We start from the raw sequence: 27864 nt of genomic DNA, 5'->3' as shown, positions 1-27864 counted from the left end.
TCAGGATTCCACCACAGATTTGTTGGGATCCATGCCCTTGTTGCCTTCAGAATTGTCATAAGAAATATTAAAATAACTACACTCCAGACAGCAGTCTTGAGGTTTACCCTCAGTGCACCTGTGATTGGGCTGGCACTCATGACTGCTTGAACCTTCAACCACTGGAACAAGCAGGGGCACCACAACAGTGTGACAATGGGAGTATTGGAAGGAGCCTTGGACGAGATTTCAGAAGAGCTGGGTTTGGGGCCTGACTAGGTTTCTAATTCTTGATTCCCTTGCACATGTTCTCATGCCTCTGAATCTCGGTTTCTAAATCTCCACGAAATGGTGATAAAGAGACCTACGTTATTAGACTTGACATTGGGTGATTAAATGAAAAATATGATATAAAACACTCCAGAAATGAATGTTTGAAGCCTATATAGCTACGTGATACTCTTAGATGGTAACTCTCTGGTTTACACTAAAATACTCACCCAAACAGAGGTCAGTGTCTTCCCCTCGTCACTGCTTTCTCTCAGACAGCAGCCACAGGCGTTAGATGCTACCATGAGAAACATTCTCCAAATGCTAGAAATTGTGCAGGATGAGCATGAGCAAGATGACCATAAATTGGGTGTAAGCCCAGCCCTGGGAAAAAGACAGAAAAGGAGTTGGAAATTTTTGAAGTGCTCTGCATTATAAAGGACAAAAAGGGATGAATAATTCCCTATTTTCTTAATGCATGTTGTTGGGATTAGCATATAGTGAAGGCAAGAACACTAAATCCTGTTGCCTTCTGACTGCATTATTATACGGAATGTAAACATGCATGTATATATGCAGTATTCAAAAATGCCCAGGCTTCTCAAAATCTCATTTTTGCCTCCAATTTCAAAATTGTGCCCCTTTTTCCTAGAAAGCTGCAAAATCAGGACTCTTACTAGGTCTCGTGGCTTTATATACCTGGAATTCCATTTAAATGTAGTTTCAAAGTCCCCAGATTTCTACCAATGTAACCAAAATTTTCAAGGATTTAACTTTTTAAATTAGGACTCCTTTTGAAAATCTGTTACAAGTCATTAATCCTCTCCCCAGATAAAGGCTCATGCACACACATACACACATGCACACACAGCTGACTGTACAGGAAGTTGCAGATTCTCTGAAGTCCATCCATGAGCCCTTAAGGATTTATGGGCCCCAAGTTACTCCCAGAGTTCACATGTGCTTCTGCAGATTAAAATACTGCACGGTAACGCTTGGCCAGGAGGCAAAGTGGGGATTAAAATCTATTCCCCCATACCACTCATTAAGTCATGTGGTGTCCACACAGAAGGGAGTTTGTTTTCTAATTTGTGCAAAGGTGCCAAATGGCCAACAGTGGTATACTAGGGCCAGCTCACACCAGCTCTCAAGCTGAGTACATTGTGTAGTCTCCTCCCAACTCCATGTTCAGTGACAGTCACAATAGTGGTTTGAAATTAGCCATAGTGGGACTATTAGCACCATGGAAATCAGCAAAACCTGCAAATTGGGGCCACACCCACCAAGAAAGCCAGATGCCGAAGATTCACCAGGACACCACAGCATGTGGGATAGTAGAGGCCCTGAGAACTCGTCCTATGTCATAAGAGATTTTCAATAAAAACCTGAAAACACTATTTTTAAACCTACATCCTAATTTCCTTTCAGCCTGTCCTAATTGCCTTTAGGTCAAGGGCACGTGGGCCCTGGCTTGTTTTGAGCACAAATTTAATAGTTAACAGATGCTAGAGGAAGTATGCAGAGAGAGCTGTGGAAAAATTGATTCCCATTTGATCCCAGATGGGTTTAAAGACAGCATCCACAGCTATCAACCTATGTTTTAAAGCATCTGCAGCACTGATAGCAGTAACTGCCACAAAAACCATGAAAAAAACAAAACAACTAATGGTTGCATATAATTTTTAAGATAGGGATTATGAGGAAGAACTATGGGGGAAAATAAATCTAAACACTCATTACTCCTTAAGATGGCAAGGAAGAAAAGTCCTACCCATCGCAGGTATAAATTGTTGTGGACTGATATCAGGCGTCTTCTGTAGGCTTTTTGAAGAACAGCTCTTTACAACTGAATTCTGTCTTGAGCTAAGCATTCTCTCAGCAAGGAAAAAGAGAAAGTCAGGTCAAATGATTGATTCCATTTCTGAATTACAGAGGGCTATTGATTTTTCATTAAGGTTCCTGTGCTGCCCTCAAGAGCAGGGAAAGAGAAGGGAAAGTAATTCATTGATCAGAGCGGAGGGCCATGTTCATTTATTGGCTTCCTGCCACATCCCATTATTACCGGTTCTAAATGTATATTGAAGTCAGTTTATTTTCATCATAGCCTCCTGTCATCAGAAGTATCTCCCAGTAACTATTAGTTTAATCATCCTTTTCTCACAATGGTAATGAGTGATAATATCCAACGTGATCCTGGATTCACAGATATTATTCATTGGATTGCAGCACTGCCCCTCACAAAGCTCTAGTTAAGGGTCTGCCAACGCTTTCATAGTCTAAAAGACATAATAGCTTGAGAATTTTTAAATATATGTATATATTTGAAATAGAAAAACTGTAGTGCTTTCATCATCGTTTTATTTATTTAAAAAAAAAATTCCTGGAAAATTCACATTTGTTAACCTGTCAATTACGATAACTTTAGGGAGTGCAAGAAACCCACCCAAATCAGGTATCATAAGTCTACACCAGGACACTGGAAACCAATCCAGAAAATCATAAAGCATGTCCAGAGTAAGTCATGTATTCCACTGAGTACACTAATTTTATTTGTGGAAACAATCTTGAATTAGTTTATGCGTCTTGACTTACATTTGAATTTTTATTTTACATATTAGCAAACTGAGGTCCCAAAAGACTGAATGGTGCAGGATCACCCAACAGAGTGGCACCGTGGGGACCAGGACTCATGTTCCCTGGCTTCCCAGTCACTGTTTGTCCCACAATACTATCCTAATAATCTGTCATCCAATTTCAGGTGATATTTATAACACATAAAATGAAAAGCTGATCTTGACTTTAATATCAAATCCTGGAAATGCTACTAATGCTTTTTCTTTTTCCCCATCTCCAGATAAAAACTATTGCCTGTTAAGTTCTGCCTCACACCTAGGTAATCAGCTGCCCATATTGTATAATAAGAGTGCCTACTCTTCTGAGTGGATTTTCCCAACACCCTGTGAGAGGTAGGAAGAATTCTCCCATTTCATAGATAATTTGGCCAAGGCTACATGGGAAATAATTTGCAGAGCCTGGACTCAGATTCAGGCCTTCTCAATGATGAGGGCTTTTTCCACTACACTACAGCTCCCTCTGGTGCTGAAATTAACAGTGGGAACTATTAAAAATGACTATGAAAAACCATTTTAAAGATGTATCCCAGTAAATTGAGCTAGAAAATACAGTAGAATAAAATATTTTATTCAGAGTAGCAATCTATACAAAGTGCCTATGAATAACCATGACAAAAATATATGTATGGAACTTATCTGACTAAAAATAGACAACTTTACTAAAAAAATGTAAAATAAGATCTGACTAAATGAAGAAACACAAAATACTTAAATATGTCAATTCTTTCCAATGTAACATTTTGGAAGAAGGTACATAACATTATTCTAAAATTTCTCTGGATGAAAAATCAACACACACACAAAGATATTTTGGAAAAAAAATTAATGAAGGAACACTCAGTGTATCAAATATAAAAATGAAATTTAAAACCTCAGTATTTGAAACTAGTCAAGAACCTGTGTAAAAATTAACAATTAGAGGGAAAACTATTACCTATTTGAAAAAATTAAATTTATCGAATTTAATTTTGAATGCTCATTTTACAAGGTACACCAAAATGTATTTTAGATAAAGAGTTAAATATTTTGGGTTTTTTAAATATTATAAAATAGGAAGAAAATAAAGATAAATATTTAACTTATGTAACTATTTTATCAGTATAAACCAGTAGAAAATGATAAAAAATAGATTTTACTACATTAAAATTTAAAATGTCTATTCAAAACATCACAAACTACAAAAATTAGAGATGCAAATCACACACACATGCAAAAAAAAGTTCTATCTCACTAGCATTCAAAAACATTGATTAAAATAACAAAAATTTTTATCTACTGAATCTTGTTTTAGATAATAATAATCAAGACTCTAGTGAGACAGATGCTATCATACTTTTGATGGGAGAATAAATATTTCATTATTTTAAAAAATATGATCTTATGTTGTATTTCTAGAAACTTAGCCTAAGGAAATGACCAGAGATGTTTTTAAATATAAATGTGTATAGAAATATTATTTATAAGAGCCCAAGAGGGGAAATAATCTAAGTAAAAATAGAGGTACTCTTTTTTTTTTTTTTTTTTTTTTGAGACAGAGTCTCACTCTGTTGCCCAGGCTGGAGTGCAGTGGTGAGATCTCAGCTCACTGCAACCTCTGCCTCCCGGGTTCAAGCGATTCTCCTACCTCAGCCTCATGAGTAGCTGGGATTACAGGTGCCCGCTACCACACCCAGCTAATTTTTGTATTTTTAGTAGAGACAGGGCTTTGCCATTTGGCCAAGCTGGTCTTGAACTCCTAACCTCAGGTGATCCACCCACCTCGGCCTCCCAAAGTGCTGGGATTACAGGCGTGAGCCACTGCACCTGGCCAAAATAGAGGGATTTTTAAATCGGACACAACCATATGATAAAGTAACACAAAAACATAAAAATCATGTTTGTTTGAACTTTTATTTAGGTTTGGGGATGCACATGCAGGTATATTATATAGGTAAATTGTGTGTCATGGGAGCTGGGTGTACGGATTATTTTGCCACCCAGGTAATAAGCATAGTACCAAACAGGTAGTTTTTCAATCCTCACGCTCCTCACTCTCTCCACCCTCAAGCAGGCCCCGGTGTCTGTTGTCTCCTTCTTTGTGTCCATATGTACTCAGTGTTTAGCTCCCACTTCTAAGTGGGAACATGCAGTATTTTGTTTTCTGTTCTTATGTTAGTTCGCTTAGGATAATGGCCTCCAGCTGCATCCATGTTGTTGCAAAAGGCATGTTCTCATTCTTTTTTATGGCTGCATAGTATTCCATGGTGTATATATAACACATTTTCTTTATCCAGTCTACCATTGATGGGCATTTAGGTTAATTCTATGTTTTTGCTATTGTGAATAATGCTGTAATGAACATATGCATGCATGTGTTTCCATGGCAGAACAATTTATATTCCTTTGGGTATATATTCAGCAATGGGATTACTGGGTCAAATGGTAATTCTGTTTTGAGTTCTTTGAGAAATCACTAAACTGCTTTCCACATGGCTGAGCTAATTTACATTCCTAACAACAGTATATAAGCATTCATTGTTCTCAGCAACCTTGCCAGAATCTGTTGTTTTTTGACTTTTAATAATGGCCATTCTGACTGGTGTGAGATGGCATCTCCTTGTGGTTTTGATTTGCATTTCTCTAATGATTAGCGATGTTGAGCATAAAAATCATATTTTGAAGGAAATTTAATAATGTGGGGAAATGCTCATTCATAAAGAGAGAGAGAGAGAGAGAGAGAGAGAGAAACATTGTGGGACTAAAGTTATAAAGACTGAAATAGCAATGGGAATGAGGAGACAGGGATGAATGGGAGAACAATTTAAGATTTAGAGGAATGGGAAAGGATCCTGTTACTAAAAGCATGTGTGGAAATAGGGTGAGCACTGGATTATGCCCAGGATATCTGCTCATGTTTTGAGTGAGCAGGGGAGGTCATTGCCAAACTAGGTAATACACATGAAAAGGTCGAAACTTGACCTGACTCTCTCCAGTATCAATATAAGCAGTCTGCTTAATACCCATCTTTCTTAATCCCATTGGATTTTTGTGCCCACTACCACCACAGGAGCATTTTAGGTATTAGGAAAGCTCGCTATGTCTTGCCTCTTTCTGACATAGCAGACCATGCAATCCACTGAAATTGAAATTATGTTCAATGTAAAACTGCAGCTACATGGAGATGCAGAGAGATATCCATGTTATTGCTGCAATGAAAGCTCAAGTGGGGGGTGTTCTAAAAGGTTTAGGAATCAAGAAGAACGTACAAAAGATAAGCTTGCCAAAAACATCAAATAATTACTAACCCTCTACAGTGCACACAGCACTCAACTGGAGAGCGAGAGGAGTATAACTATGTGAGAAACTGTGTTTATGCTTCAATAGATTTTGCCATTAAAAGTCTTGAGAATATGAGAAATAGCTTGAAAGAGAGATATATTTTTATAATCTGCATAACTTCTTTAATTAAGCAAAATAAGTATTTATATTAATAAGAACTTAATGTAGTATTTACCAGGTTTAATAGTCAGATTGGATAATCCATGTGCATGTAATTAAAACTAGATCTAGAAAGTGTGTGACAGCTTGTGTGCAGTATCCATGATCATAACTTCCTCCAAATCTCTCCAAATTATAACTAATTTCAACTTAACCATATTGCATAAATTTTACACTTATGACTCAGTGATAGTATTAATCCTTGTTCCCCCAAAGAACCTATTTGTGGGCTAGAGAATGGTTCCTTTCTGCATACTATTAAGATATTTAGTTCCACTAAGGTTAAAAATTTTTCCATGAAAATTTTAGACTTAATTATTCCTATAACTGCTCCGTTTTTAAAGTTTCCCTTTTACAGGAATAATAATAGTTCTAATATTAAGGCAGCAAAACTTAGTGAAATGAATTACAGCATGAAAGCTAACCACACCTACATTTCAATCTCAAATCTGCGTTCACGGGCAAGACTTTAACTTCTCTGACGCTCAGTTTCATATCTATTAATAGTGCAAAATTGTACCTTTCCCTAAGTTGAGGGAAAAAAATAACTTGCCAGAGTTGCTATAAGGACTAAAGATATTGTAAAGCATCACCATTAAAATAATTTACTATTCTATGTATTTTCTCTCTATTATGTCATTTAATTCTCAGAACAATCCTATTCTTTTCCCCATTTAAAAAATTAGGAAATCAAGGCACAGAAAGGTCAAACAAGTTGGCCAAGGTCATATACCTAGCAGCAGAGCTGGGATTCAAACATGCGTAGTCTGACTCCAGAGCCTTGGTGCTCAATCACTACACCAGCCTACTTCATAAGAGCATCCTTCAAATGGAAGTTGTTAGAAATAATAACTATTGTTGCTGTTATTGTAGTTGTTATGACTTGCATCAACAGTGCTGCTTGTCAAAGAGCTCCTTACCAGTTCCTGTTCTCACAAGCAACATTGTTTTATATTTGTTTTCATCTCAGAACTAGAATATCATAAATATGTGTGCATTTGTTAACAGTAACTCCTTAAATGGTTAAAAGTCTTACAAATATAAATCCAGAAGCTATCGCACCTTATAGTTCAAGGTAAAAAAGAATGGCTGATGTAAATTATGTCAGTGCACCATCAACATAAACCATCAGGACACTATATATTACTGAGCAACCTCCACTCTCTACATATATCTTGATACAAGCAATACTTTTGACACCAATCACTTCTCCAGATAAAATACAGTTTGTAGGGGAATAATTTCAGCAGCACATAAAATGGCACTCTCCCACAAAAGAAACATTTATTTTCATACAAAAAAAATATGTTTACAGTGTTGAGTAATACAGTCACCAAACACAAAATAAATGCAGTTCTTTACTTCTCCCCAAATTGCTATATTTAGTCTCATTTTTCCAACCTAAATAATAATTTCTTACCCACAACAGAAAGTTATTGCTGAGATTCAGTCCTTATCAAACATTTAGATAACTAAATATTTCCTCTATGCTCTTTTTTATTTTGGGATTCAGGAGAATTTCTTCAGCAAAGTAAAACATCATTCTAAACAACAGATGTGATGCTACTTGTTAACAACAGAAAAACTATTTCAGTATATAGCACATACCTCTCCGCCACTCACCTTATCTCACAAGTCTGGCATGGATAACAGGTATCTACTATTTGTTGTCTTATCTAAAAAGGTGTTTTCATGATCAGTACATTTAACACATTCTGTGGCCAATTTAAGGTTGTTGTGTTTTTATCTAGTATAACACTCAGCACGTGGCATATTTCAGACTTCTAAGAATGCCATGCACCATAAAGGCATAGATTATTACCATCCAACTACAACCAAGAGAAAACACCTGGTGGTAAGAATCAGAAAATGGCTTTCAAAAATAGAAAATGAAATTTGCATATTTTAAAATCTTAATTTGGTTCCTTTAAAGTAAAAAAAAAAAAAAACTCCACGAGAAATTCAGACTTTTAGGTATTCTTATATTCCCTGCTTTTAGGTATTCTTATATTCCCTGCTTTTATGTTTCCCTTAAAAAGGAAAAGCAACTCTCATCCTGAAGCAGCACAAGTTACTGAAATGCATCAGGTCTGGGAGCCAATCAGACCCAGTTCAACAATCAAATCTGTCAGTAATTTTCTCAACTTTATACCATAGGCTATATTGATGAAGCTGGAAGCAAACCACAAGTAACCCTTTGATTTTATCAGTCCGTTTCTCTGAAAAAGTTTTAAATCAAAGTGTTAGGCCTACTCCAGTATTTCCAAACCTCTCCTATTCTAAGAGCACATGGATAGGTAAAGCCAAATCAAATAAACTCTGACCATAAACCATTTTGCTATGATTTACAGTAACAATCACAATTATGTATTTGAAGTCATTGAATATTAAGAGAAGCAAAGGCCAGCAAAAGGAAATGTATTTTTAATCTTTATCAAAATTAGAAGATGTTCTCAGCCTTAATCCTTTAGGTTTTGCCTAGAAATAAGAATCCATATTGACTCCACAGTTTTCTCAGGAAAAGAAAATTATCAGCATTGGAACATAAAATTATTAGCATTGGAACATAAAATTATTATATAATCCAACCACTATGACAGGCAAAGAGTGGATTGGAAAAGAGGGGAATTACATACTTCCAGATATCCTATAAGAAAACAATTACAATGTCAGACTTTATGACTAATTTATGGTGCATACATGATTGAAATAACTACTAACTTTTTTAAGAAAGAGCTTTGGACCACACCACTTGTTGTATAATAAGGAATTTGACTGGTCTTTGTTCCTTTTTCCTGGGATGAAGACTAAATCCTTGGAACTTCCCCAGTAAAAGAAGTGTCTTTGCTATTCATTAAGTTCCTTGGATCACACCTGAGTTTGTGTTAATGAGGTGATTCATGGTGGGACCTCAGATAGCTTCAGAACGGGGCTGATCGTGTTATTAGAATATTGGGGCTTTGAACCATGTGATATCAGCCCAACTTCTGGACCTTCAGGGAGGGTAGGAAGACTGAAGATTGAGTTCAATTACATGGACAATGATTTTATCAATTATGGCTACATTATGAAACCCCAGTAAAAATTCCAAACACTGAAGCTTGAGGGAGCTTTTTGGTTGATGAACACATTGATGGGCCAAGAGTTTGATACACTCTGAACCCACTGAGAGGCAGCATGGAAGCTTTGCAATCAGGATCCTCCCAGCCCTTGCCCTCTGTGTCTCCTCATTTGTCTGGTCCTGACTTGCATCCTTGATAATAAAACTGTAAGTATAGCACTTTCCTGAGTTTTATGAGTTATTCTGGGGAATTGTCAAACCTGAGTTGTAGTCATGGGAATCCTCTGGATTTGTAGCCAGTTGGTTAGCAATGCAGGTGGCTTGGGGCCCCCTAATTTTTCATCTGGTATCTGAAGTGAGGGCAATCACGTCAGGGACCATGCCCTTAAAACTGTGGAGTCTGGTGCTCACTTTGGGTGGTTAGTCTCAGAACTGTATTGCAGTACGCCACCACTGAAGAAGAGAATGCCTCCTGTAGGTATCTAAATGCCTATGGTTTTACCTGAAACTGGTTAAGAAAAAACTAAGAACAGCGTGTTGACTGTCATAGTTATATAACTGGAGCACGTCAGAAGAAGAATGAAACCTGACTCTCCAACGCTAGAATGCTTCTAACACGTATTATACCATCAGATCATTCATGCTTCTATCATGCTAGACCCAGTTTTAATATCCCCCAAAAATATATTGGCAATGTTCTTTTATAACTCTGCAAGACATCAAGTTTGATACTGGTCTCTAGAGGAAAAGATTGTAACATTGTTTTTAAAGAAATTTGAGATAAATAATATAGTTTCTATCTTCACAATTCATAAAATACTAACAGGGATATCTACTTATTAGATTAAAACATAGCTGCCTTTTAACTACCTAGAATTCTTTGGGCATATCCATTTTCTGCTTCTTGATTTTATTTTCTAACACTATAGTATAAAACAGACTGAAACTTTATATTCATATCACAGATGAATTCTAAATATAAGTCGAATTTATAATCTACAGTCCTGTATAGTTTATGTAATGGCTGTACAGGGAGAGCCACCGTGCAAACAAGAATGTAGGCAAAATGAATTCTTTCATAATCAAATTCTCCAGTTACATTTGGACTTATCTCCTGAAAATTATTTTCATTTGTTTTTATTTTTAGAAAGCTAAAGTATGTTAAAAGCCAGCATTATAGTGTAATGATTCTAGGTGTTACATTGGATCATAACATAAAGCCATCTCCCATCAGGGCACAGTGGCTCACAGCTGTAATCTTAGCATTTTGGGAGGCTGAGGCTGGAGGATCACTTGAGGGCGGGAGTTCAAGACCAACCTAGACAATATAGCAAGACATCATCTGTAAAAAAAAATAATAATAAAAAAATAATTATCTGGATGTGGTGGCATGCCCCTGTAATCCCATCTACTCGAGAGGGTCAAGGCTGCAGGGAGCCATGATCATGCCACTGCACTCCAGCCTGGGCGACAGAGAAGACCCTGTCTCTAAATAAATAAATAAAGCCATCTACTTTATTGCAAAATAGTCAATACTAAACTCTTCTTCCCATTAAAAATTATTCTAATTTATTTTTGTCATATGTTTGTTTTAGGCAAAAATTTTCTAAATTTTGCATTCTTAGTTATTTGTGAAATATTCATCTTCTTTCCTGAAAAATCCACATATATTTTTCACTTAGTAAAAGAATAATAGAATCACAGAAATGAAAAAAAATCTCAGAAATGAACGAAAGGAAATTAAATGATTTACTCAAAGGTACACCACTAGTGAGGCTAGTAAGTGCCAGAATCTAAGATTTTTGCTGCATAATTTGGGACTTGTTTTACTACATTATTACTGTTTCCATCATTGGCTATTGTAGTCAATGACTTCAAAGCATGTTTGGAAGAAAACAATTACCGAATACAAGTTCCTTTGGGTGAAAGAAAAAACTAAATTCTTGCCTTATGCAATATTTCATTCTGACCATCTTCAAATAAATCATGTTGAGAAAACAAATGTCAAGCATAGCTTAACAATAAGACCTGCCAAGACTTCATATGTGCGAAAAGGCATGGGAATACTACCATCAAGTTATTGATGACAAAATGTTATATTGGGGAATGCGGGGCAACTTTAATGTTTTACCTTGAATATTTTGCATGGTTTGAATTTTTATAGCAACCTTCTTACTGCTGTAACTGTGTTAACTTTGAAACTCAAACACTATAGAAGATTCATTGTTTCACAACATTTTAAAATTGGCTTGGATCCAGCAATTTCTAAAACCTGGCTAATTTACTTTTGCATGGTGGAAAAAGAGCAATTAACAAATACTTTCCTCCACAGCCATAGTCTGTTCATTTCTGGGACAGCGTTTGTGGCTCTGGATCAAAAAACATCAGAATAAACCTAATGATATTTCAAAAGTTTCAGGGATGAACACCTAAGAAATGAGAGGCATAGTTATATTTCATTCTGTAACTTCGGAGCAGACGGGATATATCACTCAAATCTATAAAATCACAAAGGATATAAATAGATGACCACTGATTCAGTCACCATACCTTGAAAAACTAGGACTGAATCTCACCAAAAGCAAAAGGAAGACGCTTTTAAATTAAATAAGATACTCCTCAACATAGCTAGCAGTGGTATAATTTATCCTACTGAGGATGTTTTGGAAGAAACTATGAAAACTCAGAATCTAAACACAAGAAACAGTTGAGACCAATTTACAGATATATCTGTAACAGGATATAAGAATAGCTAAATACAAATTAAATGGAACCTCAGAGTTCAAAACAATCTTTGCTGCGTCTTTTTCAGTAACTTAGCACTTTTTAAAATGGGAAAAAATGCCAAAGCATAGGAACAATAATTATAACATATTTATAAAATGCAGACATTTAACAAATTAACACATTTAGCAGAATAACATACAACATAATATGACTGGGCTAGTCAGAAGAAAGTAACTGAATTTAAAAACAGCATAGTTTTGAGATCTGATAGATAAGAGACTGAGGTTTTGTGGTGAACACCCTTCACTGTTGCCAGCATGGGACCTAAATACATAGGTCCCCCAAATTGGGACCATTTATGTACTGGAGATCTAAGCCCAGAGTGCCCCCATCCCACCACAGTGATAGCTTTTGGGTTACATTTACTTTCTGAAGGTTACTACGAGACTCTACAACAAAATTCTGTTGGTGTCCCTGCCAGACAGAGAATATCGCATCAGATTAACCAAGGATCAGAGGTATTTTCGTATTTATTCTGTTAGGTAGACATAGTTAATATGCCCTGATAGCAACAAAATTTCCTGAGGACCTCAATGAAATGTTAGAAATGCAATCTCTTTTTCTTTCTTCTTTTTTTTTTTTTTTAATGGAGACAGGACTCTCTCTCTGTCCCCCAGGCTGGAGTAGAGTAGCACGATCATAGCTCCCTGTAATCTCAAGTTCCTAGACTCAAGCAGTTCTCCTGCCTCAGCCTCCTAAGTAGCTAGGACTACAGGCATGCACCACCATGTCCAGCCAATTTTTCTCTTTTTTGTAGAGATAGGGTCTTCTTATGTTGCCCAGGCTGGTCCCAAACTCTCTGTGTCACGTGATCCTCCCACCTCTGCCTCTCCATCCCTGGCCCAATCTCCATTCATAAACCTACTTTCTCTGTTCTAGAAATAGACTAATATTCAAATACTTGAAATAAGCATTCTGACATTATGGTATCAGGGTCACATAATCTCAGATGCCATGTACATTGGCAAGCAAAGATGAAACAGATTCAATAAATGTTCAGTGAAGATGAATGACTGAATATCTGGATAAACAGAAGAAATAAGGAAAGGAAGGAGAGAAAGGAAGGAAAGAAGGGAGGCAGGGAGAGGGGAGGGTATTAAGAAAGAGGGTGGAAGTGGGGACAGAGAGAAAGAAACAAGGAGAGAAGGAAAGAGAGCGAACAGTCAGCTGTCCATTTGGGTAGTATAAGGAATCAAACTGGATAATTCATGCCTAAACTCATGGGCACAAGTGTTGAAAAGCCTATACTGGAGAGAAGCAGTGATTTGGTAGAAACATGATTGATTTAATGTCAAAAGATTTGCCCCTAACTAGCATTGTGACCTAAGACAAGTAAAAGCCTTAACCTCAGTTTCATTTTAAAATAAAGGCATTAGGTAAGATTGTCTTTATATTTCCTTCAAGATCTAATATAGTGTGATTCCATTTCTCTTTTTGCTGTGTAGCAATTGTAATCAAATCAACGGACAGAAAAGAACCTCAGCAGATTATCAAATTAGTGAGGATAAAATGAAATTGAAGATTTAAAAGCTCCTTAAAAAGTATTATATGTTCTATAAGCATTAGGTATTATTATCTCCATTATTAATACAAAGTGTCTGATGTATAAATTCTAAAATAGAAAGCACTTTAGATAAAAATTTTCCAAATGCCTAAAAGCAAGGCCATGTATCAATTTAAGCAAGTGTCAAATTTGAAATACATTTATACTTAATCTTTTTCAAATCTTCATTTAGGGTGACTTTGAAGTTCCATAATAAATAAGTCATTTATGTTTACTCTTTCAACTTGATTGTAAGGATCTTAAGAGTAGGGATCATGATGTTCATCTATGTATATATATAACCAACAGCATGAGATGACATACAAATGAAAATTAGTTATAAACGGCAAAGAGCTGTACTGACTTTATATTCCTTATAAACAATAAGCAGCAATATACACTGACCTCTAAACTGCAAAGTACAGAAAGAACGAATAGGTTCTCAATACATGTTGGTTAAATTTAAATTACTGGAACCAAAGGAACTCGGTTCAGAAAGTTATGTAAAATAAAGGTGTAATCTATATAACAATGAGTCTACTAAAGAATTCTTCTCACAAGTTCATTCCAAAAAGTATTAACTTGCCAAAGATATCTAGAGTGCATAACAGTCTCGTATCTCTGATGCTAATAATAATCATAAAGTGAAGAATCTGGCAAGAAAAAAAAGTTCATGAAAATAGAAAAAAGTAAGTGAAAAACTACATTGTGTAAGATGGCTAAACAACAGCTGTTCTCTAGTTTATCAATGCTTCATCTGTGTTTCTGTAAAATGCCTGAAAGTTAAACAACTGGAATTCATTTATGAGCCCCACTTTCCATAATCTCATATTTTGCCATTGTGTCAGTATTACAATGATATAAATCTGAATTATTTGGCTCACTGTCAACATAAAATTCAAACAGGAAAAAAAATTCAACAGAATGAAAAGTTTCAAAAAGTAAAATAAAACTTTTTTTCTGCATACAAAAACTCAGTGTCCAATCCACCCCTTGCAACAATCTCTGATTATACAATTTGATGAAATTTATGTGGACTTCGTTTATGGTACCAGTCTTCCCAACAACATTTTAATTACTACAATTTTGAATTCCTCCCTACAATATTTGTGTAAAATTCTTACGATTTCTTTAATTGACAGCTGTCATTGGCTTGTTTTTTCTATCCTATCACTTTTAATTCCTAGTCTTGCTATTACTGCTAAAGTATCTTCTAGAAAGAAAAGGGGGAAAAAGTAGCTGACTCTAAAATATTAATATAAACTGTTCAGTAACAGAATTCAACACACTGAACATTTTTACTAGTAATTCTAATATTTTCCTATTTGCTTTATTGGGCATATTTGGGTGTTCAAAGAAATTTGCTAACAAAATGTCTGTTTTAGTTAGACACAGTAAGTTAGCCTATAATTTGGAGGTACAGGACCTTACCAGGCTTAATTGGAAATGCCTGCCTTTGATCTGTTTCCTAGATGAGAGAAAGCAACCTGCATTAGGGGAGAAGTTCAAAATGTCAACTGGTAGAATGCACATAATACCTGTGTAATGGCAATCAATTCATCATCAACCACTTTTTCATGATGACTTCGTCAACTGTTTATTCATTAGTTTCTCATGCACAAACACTGCAGACAGATACCAAATCATAACAAATGCCAGCTATTAAAAGGTAGGAGGGACAATGCGAACAATGCTTTCAAATAATAAAGGAATGTAAAAAAATATTAAAAATTTAAAAATCTAAACCTTTTTCTCATGATAAAGACTTTTAGATTCCACACCTCAAAAATCCCATTTTAAAAATGTATAACAAAATTGCTGCAGTAATTTATTAATACTAACATTATCCTTCTGATGGATCTTGTATTAACGCTGTTAATCTTTATCTACATCATTTAAATATTCATCATCATATTTATAGAATATTCCGCTGAAAGAAACTCAAAATAAATGGAAATGGTACTTCCAAAACCAATGGATTTAGAGAATATTCCCTTTAAGATTATAACATTTATAAGCTGGTTTGAGGACTGTTTTTTAATTGAAAATTCTCCCAATGGATTTAGTATAGGATTTAACTTGAAAAGCATTTTAAATATAACTTATATGTTTACTACTAAAACCAACATTACTAAAATTCATGATTTAGTCATATTATCTGCAGGTTTACTTAGATCATTGCTCTGACCTAGGTCCTGTCCACCATATTATCACCACAGCATAGCAAATGTCCACTTAATTAAAGATGAAAAATACTAGCTCTGAAAATTTAATGAGCTCTGCTCCGTAAAGTAAGTTTGAAGGACAAAGGGCTGTTTTTATTGTGTGTGTGTGTGTGTGTGTGTCTGTGTGTGTGTGTGTGTATGCATGTGGGTACTTACAAATGTTGACTGATAAATACGTACTGCTTATCCCATTACTATTTACCCAAAGGAAAATAAATCATTCTACCAGAAAGACTAATGCATCCATATGTTCATCACACCACTATTCATAATAGCAAAGACATGGAATCAATCTAGATGCCCATCAATGATGGATTGGATAAAGAAAAGATGATACATATACACCATGGATTACTATGCAGCCATAAAAAAGAATGAAATCATGTCTTTTGCAACAACATGGATGCAGCTGGAGGCTGCATTATCCTAAGTGAATTAATGCAGGAACAGAAAACCAAATACTGTATGTTCTCACTTTTAACTGGGAGCTACACATTGGGTACACATGGGCATAAAGATGGGAAGAACAGACACTGGGGACTACTAGAGGCAGGAGAGAGGGAGGAGGGGAAGGGCTGAAAAACTACCTATTGGGTACCATGCTCACTACCTGGGTGATGGTAGATTCATACTCCAAACCTCAATATCATGTAACATACCCATGTAACAAACTCACATATGTACTCCTTGAATCTAAAAGTTGAAATTATTAAAAAATAAACATAAATTAAAAATAAAATGATTACCAGATATTTTCTATAATTTTGCCACTATAAATAAAATTTTCCCATTTTATTTTCTATTTCAAAAAACCAAATATGTAATGCTTATTTTCAAACTTGCATAATCAAGATTTCTCAGGTACCCATGCAAAGAGGAAAGAAAAAAAAATGGAATCATCCTTAAACCTCATTTAACCATGTAATGTTAACGTTACCTTCTCCTACTAATACCTGCTAACAACTAGCTAAGCCAAATGTTACTCCTTCTTTTGTGGTGACCAATAAGAAATGAAAGTGACATCTGAAATTCAGAACAAGAGTTAAAAAAGAGCCCGTGAAGTATCGATAATCCAAAAATGCTAAATAACCTAAAGGTAGCTACATTTTACTAAGTTCTGAGAAATACAGGTCTATTTCATTCTCAGCCTTTATTTTTAGGCTGTGTGCATTTCTTCAAAGATATGGAAGACAGAATAATCTTATTATCAAAGACTAAAAGAAGAGGATTTCACCTCTTCCATGGTGGTGTCGTTTCATACAGTTTAATACTACCAGTTTACACCAACTTCTCTGCCAAACTCAAAATACATTGCAGCCTCCTACTTTTTCAGCAAAACCTCCTCCTTTCCATGATGAGACCTAAAAGATATATTTCCCAAAGTCATTCCAAAGATACGTTCCAGCCATTTTCTTTTTTCTTTTCTTTTTTTTTTTTTTTTTTTTTTTGAGGGTGTCTCACTCTGTCACCCAGGCTGGAGTGAAGTGGCATGATCTCGGCTCACTGCAACCTCTGCCTCCCCAATTCAAGCGATTCTCCTGCCTCAGCTTCCCAAGTAGCTGGGACTACAGGCGCCCACCACCATGCCTGGCTAATTTTTTTATATTTTTAGTAGAGACAGGGTTTCACCGTGTTAGCCAGGATGGTCTCGATCTCCTGACCTCGTCATCTGCCCGCCTTGGCCTTCCAAAGTGCTGGGATTACAGGCATGAGCCACCTATATATGCGGTCACATAAACCAAAAGTCTAAAGCAAAATCTACATTTCTAGACATTCATTCCAACTGAACAAACATTCATTAAATGCAGTGGTTAAAAGCAGAGGGCTTTGTGATCAGAGACCTGGGTTCCAAGTATGACTCAGCCTTTTATTAACTACGTGAGCTTGGACAATTTACTTAACTTCTTTGAGCCTCAGTTTGCTCATATGTAATATTGGAATAATAAGATTATTATTGCGAAGATTAGATAGGATAATGTACATAAGTTATCAGCATTTGCTTCTTGACCTCTAGAATATAGAACTCCCACCCACTACAGGAGCCTTTATACAAGCTTAGTTTGTCATTGTTCTATTTATCATATATTTATACTTATAGATGTAAAATATATATGTAAAATTTCTGATTAATAGATTAATAATATATATATATATATATACATACTTTCTCTTATTTCCTTTTTGATTCATCTACTTATTTCTTCTCATTCTTGGTTTCTCCCTGACCCCTTGCCAAAATTTTTCTTTCTTTCTCAAGTGAAAGTCAACACCTTAATGTGGTGACAATGAGTTAGTAAAAAATGATCAAAAAAAACTTTAAGTCAATTAATCCTCCATTTTTTTCATCTGTTTACCAGACATACTCACACACACTTAATACCTGGCCTCAATTCATTTAAATGACTCTAAGCAGCATAAGACTCTTAAGCTGTAACACTGGCCCATATACCAAAATGACCAAATCTGAGTTACCAATGTTGCATCTATATCTATCAGCAGACTTAAACCCTTGGCTCTAGTACCTCTTATCTTTAGGATAAAACCTTCTCAAAAGGAGACAACCAAATAAGAAAAATCACTTTTGAGTTACCAAGTGAGGCTAAATCATGTGATTACAGTTAAGTATTAAAAGACAAACAAATATATAAGAAATTAAATCCCTGGGCCCCTGTAGATTTCACATCAAGACATGGTACATGGAAAGACAGTAAAAATTGAACTATAATGTTTTAGAATGGGGGGAGGAATCAGAGAAAACCAACAACCTGCTAGTCACACAAACAACAGCATTTGATTCTGAAACAACTTCCACTTTGTTATATGAAGCATCTATATCTGCATGTATAAATCTTCTAAAATATTAGAAGAATATAAACACTTTCAAGATAAATATGATTTATCAGAAATTTTACCATGGAAATACTCTAATAACAAGAAAATAATTTAATTCCCAAAATTAGCATGAAATGATTTTTATTAATTTATAGAAATATTCAATTCTACATTTTAGAAATACCAGTTATGCAAATTATTCTGGATTTATTTCTTCCAAAAATTGAAAGTATAGAATCCGAGTCACCTAGTTTCCTTCAAAAATAAAAATATAAATACTCTGATTAATAGAATCTGTTCAGACCAAAAATCCTGGTAGAGAAGAAATTTTCTTCGATTTCAGATTATTGAAATAGAGAGTATGGGGATAATTGTTTTAATCGCCTCTTCACTTTGCCTGCTGGAAGCACAGCTAGTATCTTCAAATAACCTGACTCAGAAAACTTTATCCTCTACGGCTCCAGAAAATATTGGCAGATTAGTATTTTTTCTTGATAGAAGCACACAAAAGTATCTATAATAAAAATCCATAACACAATAATTATTTTGTAAATGCGATATCATGTTTCTGTGTGGATACCTTTAATGACAACAATGATGATATTGTATTTAAATTAGACTTGATTGATTTAACACTTGTGTCGCTCTCTATTCCCTTACCTGTTTAGTACATAAAGACTTGGGCTCTATTTTCAGCTTTGTCTGGTATATTGACCAAGTCTCTTTATCTCCTTTACCTCTGTCATCTGTACAGTGGATAAAATACCTTCTCTACATATATCACAAAATTGTGAATCTCAATTCATTTTGACAAACATCTACTAACTAAAGGGGCAGAAGAGCTTTAACTGTCTTGTGTCTTCCACAAGAACATATCATGGCGACATTAACCTAGTAAGAGCCAAACAAAATCATTGTACACAGATTCCCATAGATCCAGGAACACATTTTCTTTCCTAGAGGAATTCTTAAAGAGCCTTAGTTTTACAATGGTACTCTCTTCTTTAATTCCTTTTACATTTTGGTAAACACAGAAGCAACCAGATTATAATATAAAATGGGTATCTCTTTCACAAGCTTTCTAACTGTCATGTATGTGGGTATCTTTTTTTCTTCAGCCAAATAATAAAGTCCATCTTGCATAGGCCATACTTTTTAGACCCTCACATAGTGCCTGACATATAAAAGTACACGGCAAAAATTTTTACTTATTCATTTGTCAAACATTTATTGAGCACTTATTATGCGGCATCTCCTAAGTTGGCGCCAGGAATACAGCACTTGGACATAGACTCAGTCTCTCTATCCCTATAAAATTTACAGTCTAGGAGACTTAAAGCAAATATTTGTTTAACAGTCACTCATCAAATATTTGTGGAGCACTCACTGTAGGTCAGGAACAAATGATTACTCAATATTTCTATATTTACAATTGTAATCATTGTTTTTAATAAAGTAAACAAGGTGCCATGAGTTCATATATGTGATGCATTTAGTCATCAGAGCAGGTCTTTATGAATTCAATCCAGAAATATCTATTGAACTCTTACACAGGTGAGAGGTTTCACAGAGACCTCGACTGATTCTCTCTCCCAGGTGACAGCTCTCCAGCCACACCCGTGCATGCCTCTGGCAAGATGCCCTTTTACCCTACATGCATGCATTCTTTACCATGACTGTTGCTGCTGTGACCCATTTCTCTGTAATAAAATTGGTCTGAAAATCATAAAAACAAAATTTGGATATACGAGTCAGGTAACAAAACCTTGCTTTTAAAAAATACTGTTAAATTTTTGGCTAATTATCAGATGCACATATGACTTAGAAAATATTTTAGTGGCAGATAGTATATGCCCTACTGAAACCCTCACCACAGTCTATTATGAAAGGAGGCAGCACGAGAAACAATATCTATATTAAGAAACTGCTTGGGAAGCTGATCCACTCAGCTTTGAGATACATCTAGTTCAATGAGGGAGAGGGTGGACCGAGGGCAGGTCCCTAAAGATATAAAATATGATTCTAAAGTGAGCTAAACTGCTTCTAATAAAGACCTTCTATTAATAACCCTTCTGGATTTGATGGATCACATCAGTGGCACAAATAAAATGATGTTCTTGTGAATGAAATGTGGTGGTTCTTCCTTCCTAAAAATCAAAAAGGAGTGATCCAGCCTACCTAACCTGTCACTTTCATCCCATTTACAAGTGGGAAAGGAGCCTCCAGGGCCTCCAAAACAATTAAAGCTGGGTCTGCTTTCTCAGGAAGGGAGGTCTGCAAGTGACAGCCTGCGGGCAAGGCAAATCCCTTCCACCAGCCAAGTGCTGGCAAAAGGGCTGAGCTAGGACATTACATTCTAGAGGACAAAGTCACAAAAGCAACATGGAGTAAATTTAAACCCTGCCCTCCTTTTTCATTCCTTGTTTTTCATCCTTCCAAAATCTAGCCTTCAGTTTCCCAAAGTGGAGTCTTCAAAACCCCCTCCTCCCCAAAACATATTAAACAAGAAGAGGCAAGCAATGAGATAAGCCCACCATTGAGTGTGCACGTGAAGATGGGCCAGAAGGGTATGTCGTTTCTTTGAGCTCATCTCACATGCAGCCAGCTGAATGTAAATTTCCCTCTATCTCATCAAGCTCTCACTGTTTGGCCTCCTCTGACTGATATTGGCTCATCATACTTAATCTAGGGTGAAATTTCCTCATCTGAGCTAAATTACTTGCAGCCATCAAGGGAAGCGATATTTATTTTTCGTGGGGCTAATGACCTGTCCCCCAGACCCACCCACTGATGGTTATTTACTGGGGCCCAGATGCTTGAGCTCAAAATGAGTGCTAATGTCAGCAGGTGCCATCCCTCATTCAGCTCAGTGATTGAATTGGAGCGATCCCATTGACATTGACTCTGTGACTTTTAAGGCCATTACCCTCAGCCAGAGATGAACCTCTCATCATGGCGATGACAGTGACAGCTGATTAGCGACAAATTACAAGCAGGAAGGTGCAGAGGCTTTATTGGGCAGGGCAGGACCAGTGGTTAAGGGTGAGAGGTGTGGGGATAAAGAGCAGAAAGGAAAGAGAGAGACACGAGGAGTAAGAGGGGAAGCAGAGAGAAAATAACACACATTCTTTTTCAGTGTATTGTTTGATCAATTCTTAACTGTGGCCCCTGTGAATATTTATATTTTACATCTATTTAGTACAGTTAAACACACAGAGATTCATATTTCTACAGACACTCATGGCTCAGCCCATAATCCTTGAACAGGCAAGAACTCATATCTAGTGAAATTTGGGCTGTAAAAGGAATGTAACAGTTTAGTATATAGACTATTCAGGCACAAAGAATCTTTGAGCAAGCAAATAATTTTTTCTGTCTATTATTTTTGTATATTTGAAATTACACTGACAAAAAAGTCTTACGGGAAATTTTTTAAATTTTTATGGGTACGTAGTAGTTGTATATATTTGTGTGATTCATGAGATGTTTTGATACAGACATGCAATGTGAAATAATCATGATGAGAAAGGGGTATCCATCCCCTCAAGCACTTATCCTTTGTTTTTAAAACATTCATGTAGCCAGATAACTGAAGTAAAATTCTATGTGGATTGGTGTTTGAAGAATATAAATGCAAAGTTCTAATATTATCTTAAACCAGCCTCACTTTAAAAAGCCATTCAGTTCCTCAAACTGTCTACTCAGTAGACTTAAAATCAAACCCTTTTCGATTTTTAACTTAAAAATAAGAATTAAAAAATATTTCCTGAACTCTCAAGTTGAAAGCATTTTTTCTTTGCTCTGTGTTAGGGGGATGTGGATTGGCTTGAGAAGTTTTATAATTGTTCCCATGGTTCAGAATCTTAATATGATGAGTGTGAATGTCCGATTGAGAATTATAGGTAGGTAACTTGGGATTTTGAAAAACAAAACCTGAAGATGCCAAACACTGACACTGATTTTTGAGGTCTGGACACTTGTTACCAAAGAGCAGTTGGACAAAATGCCCCAGGTTCCAGCACCACACGGAGCACCCAGAGAGTGGGTCTCGACAGCAGCAGCAGCACCTGTGCAGCACAGCAGCCTGTCCAGCCGCCTTATGCTCAGCCAGTTCACCAAGCAGTGGCAGGCAACAGCCACTCTGTTGAGAAACATCAACACCCAGCCGCTCGTGCAATGCAAGGCACTATGAAAAAATTTAAGGAAAAGGATAATAGTATCTATCCCCGCTGCCTCTCAATGCCTATAATTAATCTCTCCTTTTTCAACCTTTCCTCCTTCCACAACTGGTGTCCTCCTTGAATGCAGTTCTTTCTTAGAAGTACCTTCCTCCTGTCTGGGACCACTGCCAACATATCTGGTAGCAAATATGGCAAAATATTTTTTTTTGGCCAAAAATACAACAAAGTCTAACATCTCTTACAAGATACCATTGTGCATGGTTGAAGCTGGCTAAACATCTTTTCCCAGCTCTGTGGTCAATGAAGTCAGACTGGAAGCTTGAAATTGGTCCATGTGGAAATAGTGACATCACTGAAATTGGCAAATGCTACAAATAAAGACTTGTTTAACATTTTGTTTTGTTCTCTCAGGGAGTCAGCTGTTTAACATTTACCAGAATACTACATGTGATGCTGTCTGTTGTTTAGAAACACATTTGAACACTGGGGCAAGGCCAGCCTTTCAGATGTTGGGAGTATAGGTAGAGAGAAATATGGCCCTGCTATATACTTTTCTATCTGCTTGTTGATAAATCTTCATTGTGAGTTTCCATGGCAGATGTGCCTATTTAAGATTGATAGCCAAAAGGGCAAGAAGCATGCTTTATGATTAAGTACTATTACACAAGCACCCATGGTGGAATCAATACATACTTAATAATCATTGTCTTATCATAATAAAACATAACATTTATTCATATCAGTTTTTAGTTTGTCTCATATTTGAAAGAAGTCTTTCCTGTTGGAATGAGAATGTTCAATGCATTCAAATGAAAAACACCACCTCAGCTATCCCTAGGCAATAAAGGAAGCTGACTAATCCACTGAACTTTTTGAAAATGCATGAACTGATAGTGAGATTAGAAATCTTTTGTTCATGTTAAAACACAGAAAACATTAAAGCTTTAATCAAAGAGTAAATATTACTTTCCACTACTAAGGAGACTAAAAATTACCTTGTCTCTCTGTACACATTCGTTCTCTATCATATCCTCTCCCATGGCTTCAACTGCCACCTGCATGCTGTGGACTGCACAAGCCCCTCTCCGGTCATATCCAGCTGCTTACTGGACAGGTCCATTTGCTGATCTCATGAGTACCTCACACTCAGCACATGCCAGTCAAAACCCAGTCACGAGATTCCCCCAGAAATCTGATGCTCCTCCCATAGTCTCTATTTCAGGAGACCAGGTGCCCAATCACCACCCTAAAAGTCATTCTTAACATTCATTTGCCCTTGGCCCTTAATGCTGATATCCAGTGAACAGTGGAATCCTGCAGATCTTATCTTCCAAATAGTCCATCCACTTCTCTCTTCATGAAGCTAGTACTCTAATTCAATGCACTGTCACATCTCATCTTGATTAATCCACAACCTACCACTGGTTTTCCAGCCTCCAAACCTGTAGTTTTCCACTCTGTTCTTCTGTTCTCTACTAAGCAGCCCCAGCAATCTCCCTAAAACAAAAAACTGACCAGGTCATTCTCCTGCTCAAAATCCTTCAGTGGCTTCCAAAACCCTTAAAATGCATTACAAACCCTGGATGACCTGACTCCTGCTTTCCTCTTCATATTAAATCTCTCGTATTCTCCGTATCACTCTAGGATAAGGCCACACTGAATGGCCTTCAGTAACTGTAATCTACCTTGGTCTCTTTTACCTTTGATCTCACAAGCATTTTACCTGGAATACTCCTACTCCTCTCCCAAAATTTTGCTGACTCCTACTCATCCTTCAAATCTAAGATTAGACATCATTGTCTGCAGGAAGCTTTCCCTGACTTCTCAAGGACAGCTGGTGAGATGTCCCTCCATCCTTGGTATTCCTACTGGGCACTATAAAAAGCACATTGTATTTTGACGGCTAATCTCCTTATGTTTTCGGCACTAGCATGTAAAGTTTGTTCATTATTATATTCTCTACTCTATGCTCATGCTGTGTACACAATAAACACTCAAGAAATATTTATTGATTGCTTAGATGAGCAAAATGGATTAAAATTAACAGTGAGTCCTGATAGCTAGGAGATGGTTGTCAGACTGCATATTGAGAGGGCTGTGCCTTCAAGACAGAATAGGTCCCAGATTTCAAAAGAGCTCCTGAGACTCTTCCCCCTTTCAAAGTCTTCCTCTTCATGTACATCTGCTGTCTTTAACTGCACACTTTCCCAAGCTTTGTCCTGATGTTTACCCATGTGAAACTGATTTCTATGTGGGACTCACCAACACAGTGACTAATGTGCTTACACCCTGACTCATTTTTGGTGCCCTCCACATTCTCCCTGATTTAACTCTGGGTACAGATATCCTAGCCTCACCTTGACTACTCCTACCTATGCACCAACAGCAGCATACGATCATCTGCTGGGCCTTTTTCTCCAAAAGACAAAAAGTCATTGCTTTGTAAATAAAGCAAATTTCAAAAGGCCATCTCAGAGGAGTAATTATTTTCTGACTAGAGAATCACATAGTTACTTTGCACGCTGCATATATGAATTTACTGTCTACAAACCTTTGAATTGCATTTCTCTCCCAGAAAGAAAGAGAGAGAGATTAAGTTCTGAGGAACCAAAATTGCAGCTGCTATGGTTTGAGTGTGTCCCCCAAAACATGTTAAAAGCCTAATCCCAAATGCAACAGCATTGAGAGATGAGGCCTAATGAGAGGTGAGTAGGCCATCAGGGCACAGTGAATGCATTAATGCCATTGTCAAGGGAGTGGGTTCATTACTGCAGGAGAGTTCCTTATAAAAGACAAGCTCAGCCCCTTTTTGTCTGCCTGTCGGTCTGCCTGTCCATCTCTCTCTCTCTCTCTTTGCCCTTCTGCCATGTGTTATCTTCTTCCATGGGATGACAGCGAAAGAAGATCCTCACTCACCAGATGCCATCACCTTGACACTGGACTTCCCAGCCTCAAAAACTGTGAGCCAGTAAGTTTCTGTTTTTTTATAAATTACCCAGTCTCAGATGCTCTGCTATAGCTGCACAAAACATATTAGGACAGTAGCTGATATTTATAACCAAGGTAACTTGGACTACAAAGCCAAGGAAATAAGCAAGGTAAAATGCTGCATAGCAAAGCTAAAGTGTAAAAAGAAACATGCAGAGTTCAGAGGATGATCAAAACAGAGTGGGATGAGAGGCATCTATCCAAGTCCAGGTAGGAGACCAGAGAAGGAGGGAAGCAAGTGCAAAGGAATTAAAAGGAAGGTAGACGCTGTTTTAAGGCAGTGTCCTGGAGCCTTCAATTTTATAAGTCACCAGGGAACACTGACAGTGTGGGTCAGCCCAGCCTAAAAAGACAGATGCACAGGTCAAGTGGATGAGAAACTGTAGGGTATTTATGGCTACTTATTAACAGTGTGACCCTGAACAAGCCACTCAACCTGTCTAAACCTCTTCCTTTTTACCTGAAAAAAACAGGATTATGTATATATCTAGTAGATTTATGGTAGGAACTGAGACAATGTACATAAAGTGCTTAGGTCATAACCTGGCACATAATAAGTGTTTAATTATTAACAGCAATTATTATTATGATTATTACTATTTGGTTTGAAATTTAAAAAGTTGCACAGATCACACCCATAAAATGTGTGTCTCCATGTACCAACAGTAGCATTAGCTACATAATTAAGATTTATTACAACAGTTCTTAGGCCTGTTGAGATTTGGTAGGTCAATAATGAAATCACCCTGTGTCCCTTCTGAATTTAGAACTAATAGAAAAAAATCATGCAAAATTCAGACAGATGGAGATCAAAATGTCAATTGTGTTAGTGATAAAGTTGGACTGGAAAACCTGGGTGAGGTTTGCAGCCACAAGGCTGGCTGACACTCACCTGAATTCGACTCAGGCACCTGGGCACCTGCACCTGGACCAGCACAGCTCAAAGCCGTGCTGCCAAGTTCACGCTGAGTAGGAAAGCTGGCTGGACTGCATTTTCTATGTGGGCCTAAGAGGGACTGGGCCACACTGCTCACTTCTCCTCCCAACTTAACCATCAGGCCAGGCTCTCCTCCTGCTCCAGGGGCAGAGAGAGGCTGGTAGGGTTTCTCTGATCAAGTTCTTCCTTAGGGACAAGAGAAGTGGGGAGTAAGTTCTCCCACCTAGGATGGCTGCAACCACCGTGCCCTAAAATGCTTGGTTCAGAACTTACCTTAGAATATACATGTCTTCAGTCCACAAAAGCTCATGGAACTGTGACTTCATTAACCTAACTTTGCTTTCTTGAAAGAGCACTATTAAACTGTTTAATTGTATACATTAGTGTAAGACACAAAAGACAACTAATTTTCCACAGTGGCCCTTGCATATCCTTGTCCCCTCAAGCTGTTTCTCCCTACCCTTCTCACACATAGCATTAGTCTCTGTTCTTTTCCAGCCCTCTTAAAAGATTCAAATTGCCCAATAACGGTTGTTCATTCACAGAATAATTTTTATCTCCTCTAAGAATCATCCTTAACCAAGTCTTCCAGAAACTGGCTCAACTTCTACCGGCCTCATCCTGCTAACATCCCACATCTTTCTCTAAGTTAAAATACTCCTTCAGAGTTTCCTCAAGCCCAGTGTTCTCAAATAAAGCCTTAGACCAATGGTGCTCTGGGTTTCTTCTTCCACACTGGTATTCTGTGTGGGATCAATGTACCCGACTCATGTGCTCAGACTGGCCTGTGTTGCAACATTATTGCAATGCATCTTAAACAAGTGCAATATTTGAACCTATCAAACCAAGCCATCTTAGAAATTTAAAAATTCTAGAACTGAGAGAAAGGGGCTGTTGGCCTCATAATAAACTAAGTTTCCTTAAATGGTCCTTATGGTCTGAAGCTATTAA

General features: G+C 36.9%; 1 long non-coding RNA gene across 1 annotated transcript in view; it reads right to left on the bottom strand.

Annotated features, from left to right (window-relative positions):
• Positions 1-485: 485 nt before the first annotated feature.
• LOC115836704 overlaps positions 486-27864 on the bottom strand; it is a 72277-nt gene continuing 44898 nt past the window's right edge. The window contains exon 3 of the long non-coding RNA XR_004031726.1: positions 486-633. This is a non-coding gene — a long non-coding RNA (uncharacterized LOC115836704). The remainder of the gene's footprint in view (positions 634-27864) is intronic.

This window comes from Nomascus leucogenys, chromosome 9 (assembly GCF_006542625.1).
Source record: "Nomascus leucogenys isolate Asia chromosome 9, Asia_NLE_v1, whole genome shotgun sequence".
NCBI lineage: Eukaryota > Metazoa > Chordata > Mammalia > Primates > Hylobatidae > Nomascus > Nomascus leucogenys.
Note: the sequence above shows the minus strand (reverse complement) of the source record. Positions and strands in the feature narration are given on the sequence as shown.